This window comes from Hordeum vulgare, chromosome 5H (assembly GCF_904849725.1).
Source record: "Hordeum vulgare subsp. vulgare chromosome 5H, MorexV3_pseudomolecules_assembly, whole genome shotgun sequence".
NCBI classification, from domain to species: Eukaryota; Viridiplantae; Streptophyta; class Magnoliopsida; order Poales; family Poaceae; genus Hordeum; species Hordeum vulgare.
In genome coordinates, this window is record NC_058522.1 from 494,433,266 (window position 1) to 494,446,094 (window position 12,829).

Sequence of the window (12,829 nt, forward strand, 5' to 3'; positions counted from 1 at the left end):
ACGTCCGGAGGGAGCTGGAAGTCCGAGGCAATAGACCTGTTTCGAGATAGGAACAGAGTAGAGAATATGTGGTATTGGGTAGGATAGTGAAGATGTGGTATGAGCAAGTTTATCGCAAAACCTGTGATCCCCTCTTAATAGTGCGGGATCCCTATACTCAATAATAGTAAACTCAAAAGGATAGTGTACCTCATCTTTTCTCAATCCCGAGCCTTCTTGAAATATAAATCCTGATCTTCTCAGACCACCTTTGGCACATAATTCTCAATCTACTAAAGTACTTGCCATCCTGAGATACACTCAACAAATAGGATTAGTTTCCTATGTATGTGTTGTCATTAACACCAAAAGTCTATTAGGGGCATAGCATGCACTTTCAATCTCCCCCTTTTTGGTAGTTGATGACAACATATACATAGGTCTCAAAAATATTTAACATACATTATAGCCTAGGAGATATTTAGTACGGAGCTCCCCCTTAGTATGTGCATGATAAAATATCGGAGCTCCCTTTTAATGTGTTTATCGAACATATAATGAATCATCATGTAAAAATAATAGATCATCATAGAAAGACAATAGATCATCATAGAAGTAGTGGAGCAAAACATAATAGTCTATGATGATATCATAGCAATCCATAGCAATCACAATCATTCATAAGTAGCCATACATGAGTTTATCCATTACATTAAATCTCCAAAGACTAAAAACTACGATACATTACTCCCCCTTTTGCACCAAGTACCAAAAAGGGAGGCACCAACAGCACCAACCACGCTCATAGCTCATCAACATCATCACCATCGTCAGGCAAGCCACTGGCACTAGCCTCGTCAAGGAAATCAGCCCACTGAGGACCAGATGGGAAGCCGAAGTCAGAAGGAGGAGCAGCAGGAGGGGCCTCATCATCACTCACATCAAGAGAACCCGAGGCTCTCAGACGAGCCTTGAGGGCATTCTTGGAGAAGACTAGGCGAGAAACCACATCATGGGTTTGACCACACTGGAAAGAGACGGCCTTCATCATAGCAGAATGTGCCTTGCCAAGGAATTTGGCAATGCGACCGAGCGAAGCGGAGCTAGATGAGGGGGTGGCTGACCGGGCAGCAGTACGGCGAGTGGATGTGGAGGATGGGACTTTCTTGGAAGCATAGTTATCCGCCATGTGAGCGGGAATGACCCACTTGCGATGTGTGTGAGTGACAACAACAGAGAAATCAGCAACATGATTAATAAGAGCCTGGATGAAGGGGGCATGAGGAAAGGCTCGCTTGTACTGAAAGCTAGCAAGCCGAATCTCATGCCATAGAAAGTGAGGCACATTAATTTTGCTCTTGGGGTGCTCGTACAAGTGAGACATGATGTCAATACAATAGCCACTGCAAGAGCCCTTATCACCCATCTTGGGATAGAGGGTGCGGATAAGACACTGAAAGATGATGAAGTAAGGTGAGGGCCAGATGGATACCTGGTTAAGATCCTTCATGCGTTCATCCGCATCAAGCTCACTTAGTGGTTTGAGAAGATACCCACACGCCTCAATGGACTTAGGCGCATGGTTAGGATCATCCCTATGTATTTTGAAGCCGGAGTTGGGGAAACCAAGTGCGACAACAAATGTATCATAAGAAGCTGTGAAGCGAACGTCAGAGGTGATCCAGCTAACAATGTGGTTTGGAGCAAAGAAGCATGTGGCATAGAACTGGTGAATGGCAGCAGCATTAAAGTTGCGATGAAAGGCAAACGGAGCGGCAAGCCCCGATGCCTCAATAAGCTCAATGGCACCCGGATATTTCGCCGGGTGCATGCGAATATGCTCAAGATCTATATAGAGATGAACAGATAAACCCTTAGGAACTATGACCGTAGTAAAAATGTCCGCCTGGACATGTGTGCAGAAACGTGAGTCCGTAGAGTCACGTACGACAGCGTATTGATCAATGTCGCGGCGGAAAGTGAGGTATGACGACTTGGCAAGTGTGGTGAAGTTCGTGATTGCACGACCTAAGGTAGCAGGGGGTTCTAGTGAGATGCGACGAGCTTCACCTGCGGGCTGAGCAGGAGGAGGTGGTGGCATGTAGGAAGCCCTGCGAGTCCCGGGCTTTGGCTTGGACCTCCGATCGGCGGGCTGGTCAGCAAGGTCCTCGGCGACAAGTTCATCCTCGAAGTCGGAGTCATCACCATCAGACGACGAGGGGAGCTGTGGAGATGGAGAACGCCGGACAGTCCGTTTCATCTTTGTGTTGGGTTGCACAGCTTGCGGCTGCAATATATTCGGCCTCGGCCGTGGAGAGAGAAACACAGTTCTGCTTTTTCGAGGACCAACTTACCAAGGAGCGTCCAAGAAACTGACATGCACCGGAAGTGGATTTCCGTCCCACTTTGTCACCGGCCCAATCCGCATCGGAGTACCCAATAAGATCGAACTTTGCATCCTTAGGGTACCATAAGCCTAACTTTGGGGTGTGAACAAGGTATCTAAGAATATGCTTAACCGCCATATGATGGCTTTCCCTAGGGGAAGCTTGAAATCTAGCACATATGCCTACACTTAACATGATGTCCGGTCTAGATGCACAAAGGTAAAGTAGCAAACCAATCATGGAGCGGTAAGTAGATGGGTCAAAAGGAACACCATTTGTGTCTTCATTTAGAACTACATCTGTGGCCATGGGTGTCTTCATTGGTTTAGCATTTGTCATATCAATTTTTTCAAGAATGTCCTTGAGGTACTTAGTTTGAGACAAGAAAATCCCTTCTTGAAATTGTTGTATTTGAAAACCAAGAAAGAACTTCAAGTCCGTGTTGAGTGACATCTCAAAGGTCTTGGTCATGGAAGCCGCAAACTTCTTGCATAAATGGATGTTAGGAGAACCAAAAATGATGTCATCTACATAGATTTGGCATAAGATCAAATCACCATTTTCCCTCTTAGTAAAAAGAGTGGGATCGATCACCCCCACCACAAAGCCATCATCGAGTAGGAACTTCTTAAGATGATCGTACCAAGCACGGGGTGCTTGTTTGAGGCCATACAGAGCCTTGTGAAGTTTGTGTACATGGTCTTTGTGGTGAGGGTCAACAAACCCAGGTGGTTGTGATACATATACCTCTTCTTGTAGAGGACCGTTAAGAAAAGCACTTTTCACATCCATTTGATGCAAAGTAAAACCATTGAAAGCAGCATAGGCCAATAAAATGCGAATGGACTCAAGACGAGCAACATGGGCGAAAGTTTCACCAAAGTCCAAACCTTCAACTTGGGAGTACCCCTGTGCTACTAACCTTGCCTTGTTGCGTAGGACAGTGCCATTCTCATCTTCCTTGTTCTTGAAAATCCATTTAGTTCCAATGACATTATGTTCCTCAGTTGGTCGTTCTACCAATGACCATACTTCGTTGTGTGTAAAACTGTTTAACTCCTCTTGCATAGCAAGGAGCTAGTCATTGTCGCACAATGCATCCTGAACCCTGTGTGGCACGGTACTAGAGACAAACGAAAAGTGAGCAGAAAAGTTTGTTAATTGTTTACGAGTCACTCTACCTTCCGACACGCCGGTGAGGATTTGATCAATATCAACACGACCGGCCACACGTGGCATGATGGAGGTCAGGGTTTCACGAGGTTCGACTTCGTTTCCATCATCAACGTCCTCAACATATGGATCATTTATGTGCGGAGGAAGATATCCCTCTTCGCGTTGCACCTGTTGAGGTTCATCATCAAACATACCCATACTTTGGTCTAGCTCTTGAATATCAACTTGTTCTTGAGTGTGATCAGGGTGAGAGACATGTTCTCCCACTTGATCCTCAACAACTGGCATGATGTGTGTGCTAGTATCTTGTGGAGGTACGGGCAGTGAACTGTGTTGAGGATGAGAAATACTCTCATCATCTTCATCATCATCATGGGGTCTTTGTTCCATGGGAAGAAGTGCACCTACACCCATGTTTAAGATATCTTGTGGGGAGTCTTCTTCACCTGCATCATTTAGATCAACTTGCTCCCCATGGGAGCGGTTAAATTCATCAAACGTCACGTCACAGGTTTCTATAACACATCCAGTGGATTTGTTGTAGACTCTGTAGGCGTGAGAGTTTGACCCATAGCCAACAAAAATCCCTTCAGTTGTTTTGGACTGAAATTTTCCTAACCGTTCCCGTTTGTTGAGGATGAAACACTTGCATCCAAACACACGAAAGTACTTAACATTGGGCTTGTTCCCAGTTAGGAGCTCATATGGAGTCTTCTCCAATATTGATCGAAGGAAGAGCCGGTTTGATGCATGGCATGCTGTGTTGACGGCCTGAGCCCAAAAACTATGTGGTGACTTGTATTCGTCTAACATGGACCTTGCCATTTCCACAAGTGTCCGGTTCTTCCTCTCTGCCACACCATTTTGCTGAGGGGTGTAAGGTGCGGAGTACTGATGTTCAATTCCCTCATCACTAAGAAATTCTTCTAGGGTGTAGTTCTTGAACTCACAGCCATTATCACTTCTTACTGCCTTGATGTCCTTGTCAAACTTCCGTTGGGCTTGTTTGGCAAAATCAATGAAGGTGATCTTCGTCTCGTCCTTGGACTTGAGAAAGAACACCCATGTATATCTTGAGTAATCATCAACAATGACTAGGCCATACTTTTTCCCTCCAAGACTTGCCCATGAAGGAGGCCCAAACAGATCCACATGAAGGAGCTCTAACGGCCTCGAAGTGGATACAATGTTCTTGGGTGGATGTTTTGATTGATGTTGTTTCCCAGCTATGCATGCACTGCACACACGATCTTTCTTAAAAGATACATTTGTTAGTCCAAGGATGTGATTGCCGTTTAAGAGATTTTGAAGATTTTTCATGCCAACATGGGCGAGCCGGCGATGCCACAGCCATCCCATGTCGGCCTTGGCCATTAGACAAGTTGTATGGAAGGTGCTCTCTTTCGAGAAATCAACCGTGTAAAGGTTGCCATCCAACTCTCCAACAAAGGCCACTTCGAGAGTGTCTCTCTTAAACACTTTCACATCCGTTAGTCCAAATAATGTGTCATAACCGACGGAAGCCAATTGGCGAACAAAAAGTAAATGATATTGAAGAGATTGAACAAGAATGACATTTGCAATAGACATGTCATTAGTGATTGCCACCTTGCCCAACCCAATTACCTGCCCTTTCGACCCTCCACCAAATACAATGCTCATGTATGGTCGAATGGCTTGCATGAAATCATAGAGCAAGTTACTATCTCCGGTCATATGATTGGTGCATCCACTGTCGATCACCCATTTGGCTCCTCCGGAGAAAACAGTCTGTAACGAATTAAGACTTGGTTTGAGGTACCCATTTCATCATGGGGCCTTTCACATTAGTTACAAGCGTCTTAGGGACCCAAATAGCATAGAATCGGAATGCATTACGGGGATCAATGAATTTAGCATAAACCTCTCCTTCCTTTGATTTGCGTAGTACATAGGATGGAGGCATGAATTCGGTTGTCTTGTTGTGAGTAGGCGAACCCCTAGTGGCTGACCCACTCACAACCTTACCTTTCTCCTTGTGTCCCTCTCGTACAAATATTTCTTTAAGCGGAGTGGTACACTTGAGAGGAGATGCACTTTTCTTGGTGGTGCTTGGGTTGAACCCAAGCCCTTCCTTGGCAAGGCCTCCATTGTGTCGACTTAAGATCTCATCGAGAGTCTTTTGTCCTTGTGCACATGTCATGAGACCTTTGTCTAGCTGTGCCTTTAGCGAACAGTTTTCCTCAAGGATAGATGTCAGTTCACTACTAGAGTTAGTAGTGCAGGTATCAACATTAATAATAGGTGAGGAGTAGGCCTTAGCTAAAGTGTCAAGATAAGTAACCTTGAGTGCCTCAAAGCTCTTTGTAAGAACAATGAGTTTCTCTTCCTTGTCTTTGAGAGACAAGGATAGACGCTCACAGTCCTTAGAAAGAAAGCATGAGAGTTCACTAGTCGGTTTTTATCATTTAGTAACTCTTTGCACACAGATTCAGCCTTTTTCAAGGAGGCAAGATCATTAGCATGTTTATCAAGGTTTTCACCTACTTTCGAGCATAATGCATCATTTTGTGCTTCCTCATACAAGACTTTCTGCTCAAGGATCTCATTTCTTTCCTTCTCCTCAGTGACGAGGGTTTCGAGTTCCTTGATGGTATTGGTGTGCTTACTCACCATTTCCATAAGTATGCGAAACATAGTGAGATTCTTTCCTTTAAGAGAGCACATAAATTTGTTTATTTTAGCAAACATGGGATGATCTAGATCATTATCCTCATAGTGATCTTCCGCATCAAGATACTCGTCAGATGGGGTAGAAGCTAGACTGAAAGAGTTTAACCGTGGAGTTACCTTAACCTTATCATGGGAGCTTTGGTCTTCCTCATCTCCCATGGCAGTCTTTGCCATCAAACACTTGTGAGCGTTGCCCTTGTAGTCCTTCATATAGTTGTAGTGAACAACATCACCACTTTTGTTGACTAGCCTCAAGGTGTTTTGTGTATCCTGAGCTACTCCGGCAACCCCACCAACATCTTCTGGATCTGATTCTTCTTGTGCAACCATTGCTCTTCCATCAGTCCTCTTGAGCTTGGAGTTCATAGGGTTTGGCAACTTCTTCTTTACAAAGGTCTTTGGAAACCTTGGTTTGTCTTCTCTCTTCTCATAAGGGCAGTCATTGGAGAAGTGGTTGGTTTCCTCACAGTTGTAGCATTTCCTTACCTTCTTCTTTGGGAATCTTCCCTTGAATTTTCCTGCACTGAACTTCTTTACAAAGAGAGCAATGTCCTCATAAGATGGGCTTTCATCAGAGTCAACATCATCACCATCTTCGCAGTCATCATCACCCTCTTCCTCTTCACTTTCTTCTTCGTCACATTCATGCTTGGCTTTCAAAGCAAGATTGATCTTTGATGTTGAAGTGCCATGCATGGCAAGGTGCTTTGTTGCATTCGCCTTTGACTCTTCAAATAATTGGAAAGTGGATATGATGTCATCTGGAGTCATTTCTTTGAACCCATGGTGCTGCCTCATGTCCCATACCATTTGATGGTGATATGGAGCAAGAGCATGAAGTAACTTGTCCACGAGAAATCTCTTGGTCAGATTGAAACCATCTTGCGTCCTGTCACAGTCACATGACTCAATGTCTGCGGCGAGAGTCATGAGCCGTTCTAGTAGTTGCTTGGGAGATTCACCCTTTTCCATACAGAAATTCTGTAATTGCCCCTTGGCAATTTCATATTGAGCAAGCCGAAGAGTGGAGGTACCGGTCTTGGTCCTTATAATGCTATCCCACAGTTCCTTGGCACTTGTGATGTGAATGTAAGGTCTCCGTTGCTTGTCATTCATTCCTTTTCTTATGCACATGATCGCAGTGTCATTGAGATGCTTGTCATAAGTTTCTCTGGGAGTGAGGCACCTTGGATCTACAGGATTGTACCCATGCTCGAGGATGTCCAACATCTCATCATTGGCGTACCTAAGATGATCCTCCATACCAACTCTCACAAAGCAAAATCGGAATTGTCATCAAGCAAAGGAGGTTTTCCTCCAGGATTGTACTTAGGTTTCTCAATTTGAGATCTAGCATAAAGCCATGGAACACTGGTTTGGTTCCTTTCCGGAGATTGTTTGTCACGCCCAAGATGCGACCCTATCCTCAATTTGGCACGAGGCCTCCGGGATAGAAGCGCATCTCGTCGTGTCGCAAGAATGGATATCGTTACAAGTACATGTACTGAAAAGATGAGATATACAAAGGGTTGGCTTACACTCGCCACCGGTAAGCACCACTTGAGGCAAAAATTGAAGGAAGCACCGGTAAGAATTCACGACTGAATGGGAACACCACGAATTAATGGATATACAAGAGAATGAAAAGATCATAAGCCACCTGAGAGAATACTAGAACAAGGCACCGGAATAATCGAGAGACGAACGAAGAGACAACAATTGAGAAGAATTGAGAATGAAGCTGAAAGCTGAGAACGAAGAATCTTCTAAAATGATAGTCTTCGAAGGAACAAGAAATAAAAACAACTCAGAACTACACCGGATAGCAAGAAAGGGATACTCATGATAGAAACAATTGAAGATGACAACACAAGGCTGAAATGATGAATAAATAAGAGAATGAACCAAGATTTACGAGAAACACTCCTTCGAATTTGCAAGGTGAGAATGACGACGAGAAACAACACCAAGAATAGCTGAGACACTCCGGACTAATGAAGAATGCAAGGTTGAGCCAAATAAGAGAATTAATTCAAATAGAACTTGAAGAAGGGATATGACTGATGAAATTCATACTTACGTCATAGTTGAAAAGATTTAAAGATCTCCGGAGATGATTAAAAGAGCCAGGTAAGATCCTGGGAAAGAACCTGTGGGTTATGGGCCCACTCAAAGAAATCACCGTAGAAAAGATTACTAGAAAGATTGATATAGCACCGGTATGAAGAGAACTAGATGAGGTTGAGCACCTCGAAATAATTAAAAGAATTGAAAACACGAAACTTTCGAGATATCTTCAACACTCGGGAAGAAAAGAGAGGGATGAATAACCAAGAAAGGCTGAAAGAATCTCCAACATAGGAAAGAATTACAAGGATGAAAAAGGAAATGATGAACACAGACGACTGAATTAGATTCGCTGGTAAGGATGACAAGAATGAACGAATATGACACGAAGCTCCTGAGAATCTTCACGATGAATCACCGGATGAGACACGGAAGAAGACATAGCGGAAGCACAATGCAATGAAATGCAGTTGGATGAAATCCAATCACTGAAGAAAAAGGGCGGGAGGGCGGGGAAAAACAAAGACAACTTGGGACGGATGAGATGAACTCCGGAATAAAATGAGGGAACGATCTGCAAAAATTAGAGAGGATTGAATTCACTGAAGAGAAGCACACCGGTTGAAAAGAATAGATATAACAACTCCGGTTGGCAAGAATTGATATGACAATGGAACGAACCAAAGAATTAATACTCTCATATAAATATGAGCACACCTCTTAGAAAAGATCTGGAATCACCACTTGACATCGAAGCAACTGAATTACCATATTCCAACAAAACAAAGGGTGCGGCTTATGAAGCAAGCAAGAACAAAGTCATGAGAAAGATTTCCGTTCGATATTTTCGTGGAGAGGATCGCACGGGCACGGTTTACAGAAGCCATCAAGTGCAAGGCAGTGCACCCGACATACGAAGTATCCCCGAGTCGTAGCAAGCTACAAGGACTCTTTAAGACACAACGTGTACCGCTGTAAGTCGACCGTGAACAAACGAATCCACTAGATGTCAAACCCCAACCTAACATCATTTATTTGTTGGAAGATTGTCCTATAAGCAACTACTTGAATTCCCACCTATGAATTCCCGAAATATCTGGTCATGCAATCTGGTACACGGATACAAGGAGTAATTATCACACAACTCCTATACTAACCCGTCACCTGTATCACATCCGTCAACACACGACCAGAATCTCGGACCTTCATCTACAACAGACCCTCGTGATCGCAACTATACAAAGTATGGCAGTACCCCCGAACAATCTGCACCAGTACTGGGGACATCGGGGTTATCTCGCCACTACTAGTATTGAAGCAATTACGAACATCCTTCGTTCTGAGATACTAAGAAATCTGAATGATAACGATGTGCTCAAGAATCCCCTGGAGCTCAACTCCCCGGAAGAAGATCAAGTCAGACAGGAGGCACCAAGACAGAACTCCGTCACATCGGCATCATATAGATTCCAAAAATATCCGCGTGATCCTAAAAAAAAAATTTAGTGGGAAGAGGAGTAGATTAAATTATTACGTCGAGATTCCTCACTAGAGCATAGAAGAGGAGAAAAAAGAATCCTACTCTCCGATATATAACTAAGACTCAAATAGTTTTTCACTAGACTCGACTCGGCCAAGTTCAATCAATCAAGGGGGCTCCTAGGTCGGTACAGGCTCTGATACCAACTTGTCACGCCCAAGATGCGACCCTATCCTCAATTTGGCACGAGGCCTCGTCAGGGATAGAAGCGCATCTCGTCGTGTCGCAAGAATGGATATCGTTACAAGTACATGTACTGAAAAGATGAGATATACAAAGGGTTGGCTTACACTCGCCACAAGCTACATCAGAGTCACATCAGTACATTGCATAATCATCAAGAGTAAGAGCAGGGTCCGACTACGGACGAAAACAAACGACAAAAGAAGAACGACGTCCATCCTTGCTATCCCAGGCTGCCGGCCTGGAACCCATCCTAGATCGAAGAAGAAGAAGAAGAAGAAGAAGAAGAAGAAGAAGAAGAAGAAGCAACTCCAAATGAACAATCATCGCGCTCGCGTCAAGTAACCTTTACATGTACCTGCAACTGGTGTTGTAGTAATCCGTGAGCCACAAGGGACTCAGCAATCTCATTTCCAAAGGTATCAAGACTAGCAAAGCTTAATGGGTGAGGCATGGTTAAGTGGTGAGGTTACAGCAGCGGCTAAGCATATATTTGGTGGCTAAACTTACGAGTACCAGAAATAAGAGGGGGAAGATCTACGTATAGCGGACGTGATCTACAGATGATCAAATGAATGATCCTGAACACCTACCTACGTCAGACATAACCCCACCGTGTCCTCGATCGGAGAAAGAACTTACGAAAGAGACAGTCACGGTTACGCACACGGTTGGCATGTTTTAATTAATTAACTTCGAGTTATCTAGAACCAGTGTTAAACAAAGTATCCACGTTGCCACATAACCGCGGGCACAGCTTTCCGAAAAGATTTAACCCTGCAGGGGTGCTCCAATTAGTCCATCACAAATTACCACAAGCTGCATAGAAATCCTCAATCACGAAGCTCGCGATCTCGTCGGATTCCCTAGTGGAAAACCTCAACTCTGAGATTACCCAAAGCATCACCGGAATCCCGATGCACAAGATATCTCGTCAAAGGTAAAACTTATCCAGCAAGGCCGCCCGACGTGTCGACGTACCCGATAGGAGCCGCGTATCTCGTTCTCAGGACACGACGGATGGAACTAGCTACAGGTGCCAAACCTCGAGTTTCCTCGCGGTGGCCCCGCAGGCAGACCGTTTGGGACCAACACCATCAGCACTGGCCCCCCCTGTTTATGTAAAATTACTCCTCGGGTAGCGCTAACTCCCTATGCATTTCAATTTATCAAAAATTATTATGTTGGGCGAATGTAGAACCAAAGTTGGGCCTTGCCAGACCAGCTTTAATCTAAAACGAATTATCAAGGGGGTCCCCATAACAACCCCGATCGTGTTAGGAGCGCTCGTTTATGGAATATAACACCGGTAGCCGAAAACTAAGGAGGCAAAGGTGGAACAAAACACCAGGCTAGAAAGGCCGAGCCTTCCACCTTTTACCAAGTATATAGGTGCATTAAATTAAATAGCATTAATATGATGATATAACAAGGAACCCATGTTTCCACATGGAAGCAACTGCACCTGCAACTAGCAACGCTACACAGGGTTAAGCAAGCAGTAACTTAGCCAATCAGTGGTTTGCTAGGTCGAACAGGTTGATGGTAATCATGGCATTGTTGAGAGGCTGAGTTTAACAGGTGGTAGGCAACGAGACATAAACGATAGAAGCGGTAAACTAGCATGGCAATGATAGTAATGGTATCTGGGGAAATGATCATCTTGCCTTTGATCCCGCTTGGAAGAAGAATGCCTCCGTGAAGCAGACGAACCGACGTAGTCGAACGGTCCTCACATCCGACACGCTTGCGGAACTCTATCGAGGCGGAGCAAACCAGAAACAAGCATCAACACACGAAATTCACCACATGATGCACAACACATATGATGCATGAGCTACTGAATACATGCAAGTCACGGCATGACAATTCACACAATCAAACACTACACATTAAGTGAAGTTCAATATGCAACGAGTTGCATATTGACGAAACTCCACGTTTAATATTTAGTTCTATCCCGATTAGATACACGACAATATTAAAGTTGTCAAACATGCAAGAGGTGAAGCGGAAATTAAACTACCTATCTAGACATTTTCAATGAGGTCGGAAATGACATATAGCACCTCCAGAACGACCTCACATGTTAATTTACAATTCTGTCCAGATCTGAACTAATGCATTTAATTGGTTGTTAAACAGCAAAACAAATAGGTTCACTTGATTCTACGCGTCAAGGCAAGCATTCTACACATGTAGAACATCTCCAACGGAGCTACGGATCAAAAGCTACGAGCACCGCAAGATATGATGGCATGAATGCAAAATGTGTGCAACGGCGGCTACGAGCACTTCAAAACAAACAACCAGCACGAGAAAATGAAACTACACAAGATTCTAAGCAAGTTTCACGTAGGGCACGATCAAATCGGAGCTACGGTTCAACAACTACGAGCAAAACAAGAAATGACTGCAATCTGCCTAAAACAGCCACATAGCACTTTCTACGCCTCACAACTTCAGCTACACAACTCCGATAAACCCAAGCAAGGCATGGCATGAAAGAGGGCAAGACGCACTACTACAAAAAACTAACAACAACTATCATGGCAACACGGAACACTAGAGAAAGAAGTCACAAAATGGCATCTCACACACTATTTCAGACTTAGAGAAAATTACACCTCATGAAAGTGCAGTTTTCAGCCTGAAGCTCTATTGACAGCAGAAAAACCTATAGCTACAGGACTCCAAATGGCATGAAACTTCACAGCAAGCTAGAGAAATACAAGGGGTACAACTAACTCCATTGGACCAACCTCAAAAGAGCTACAGATCACAA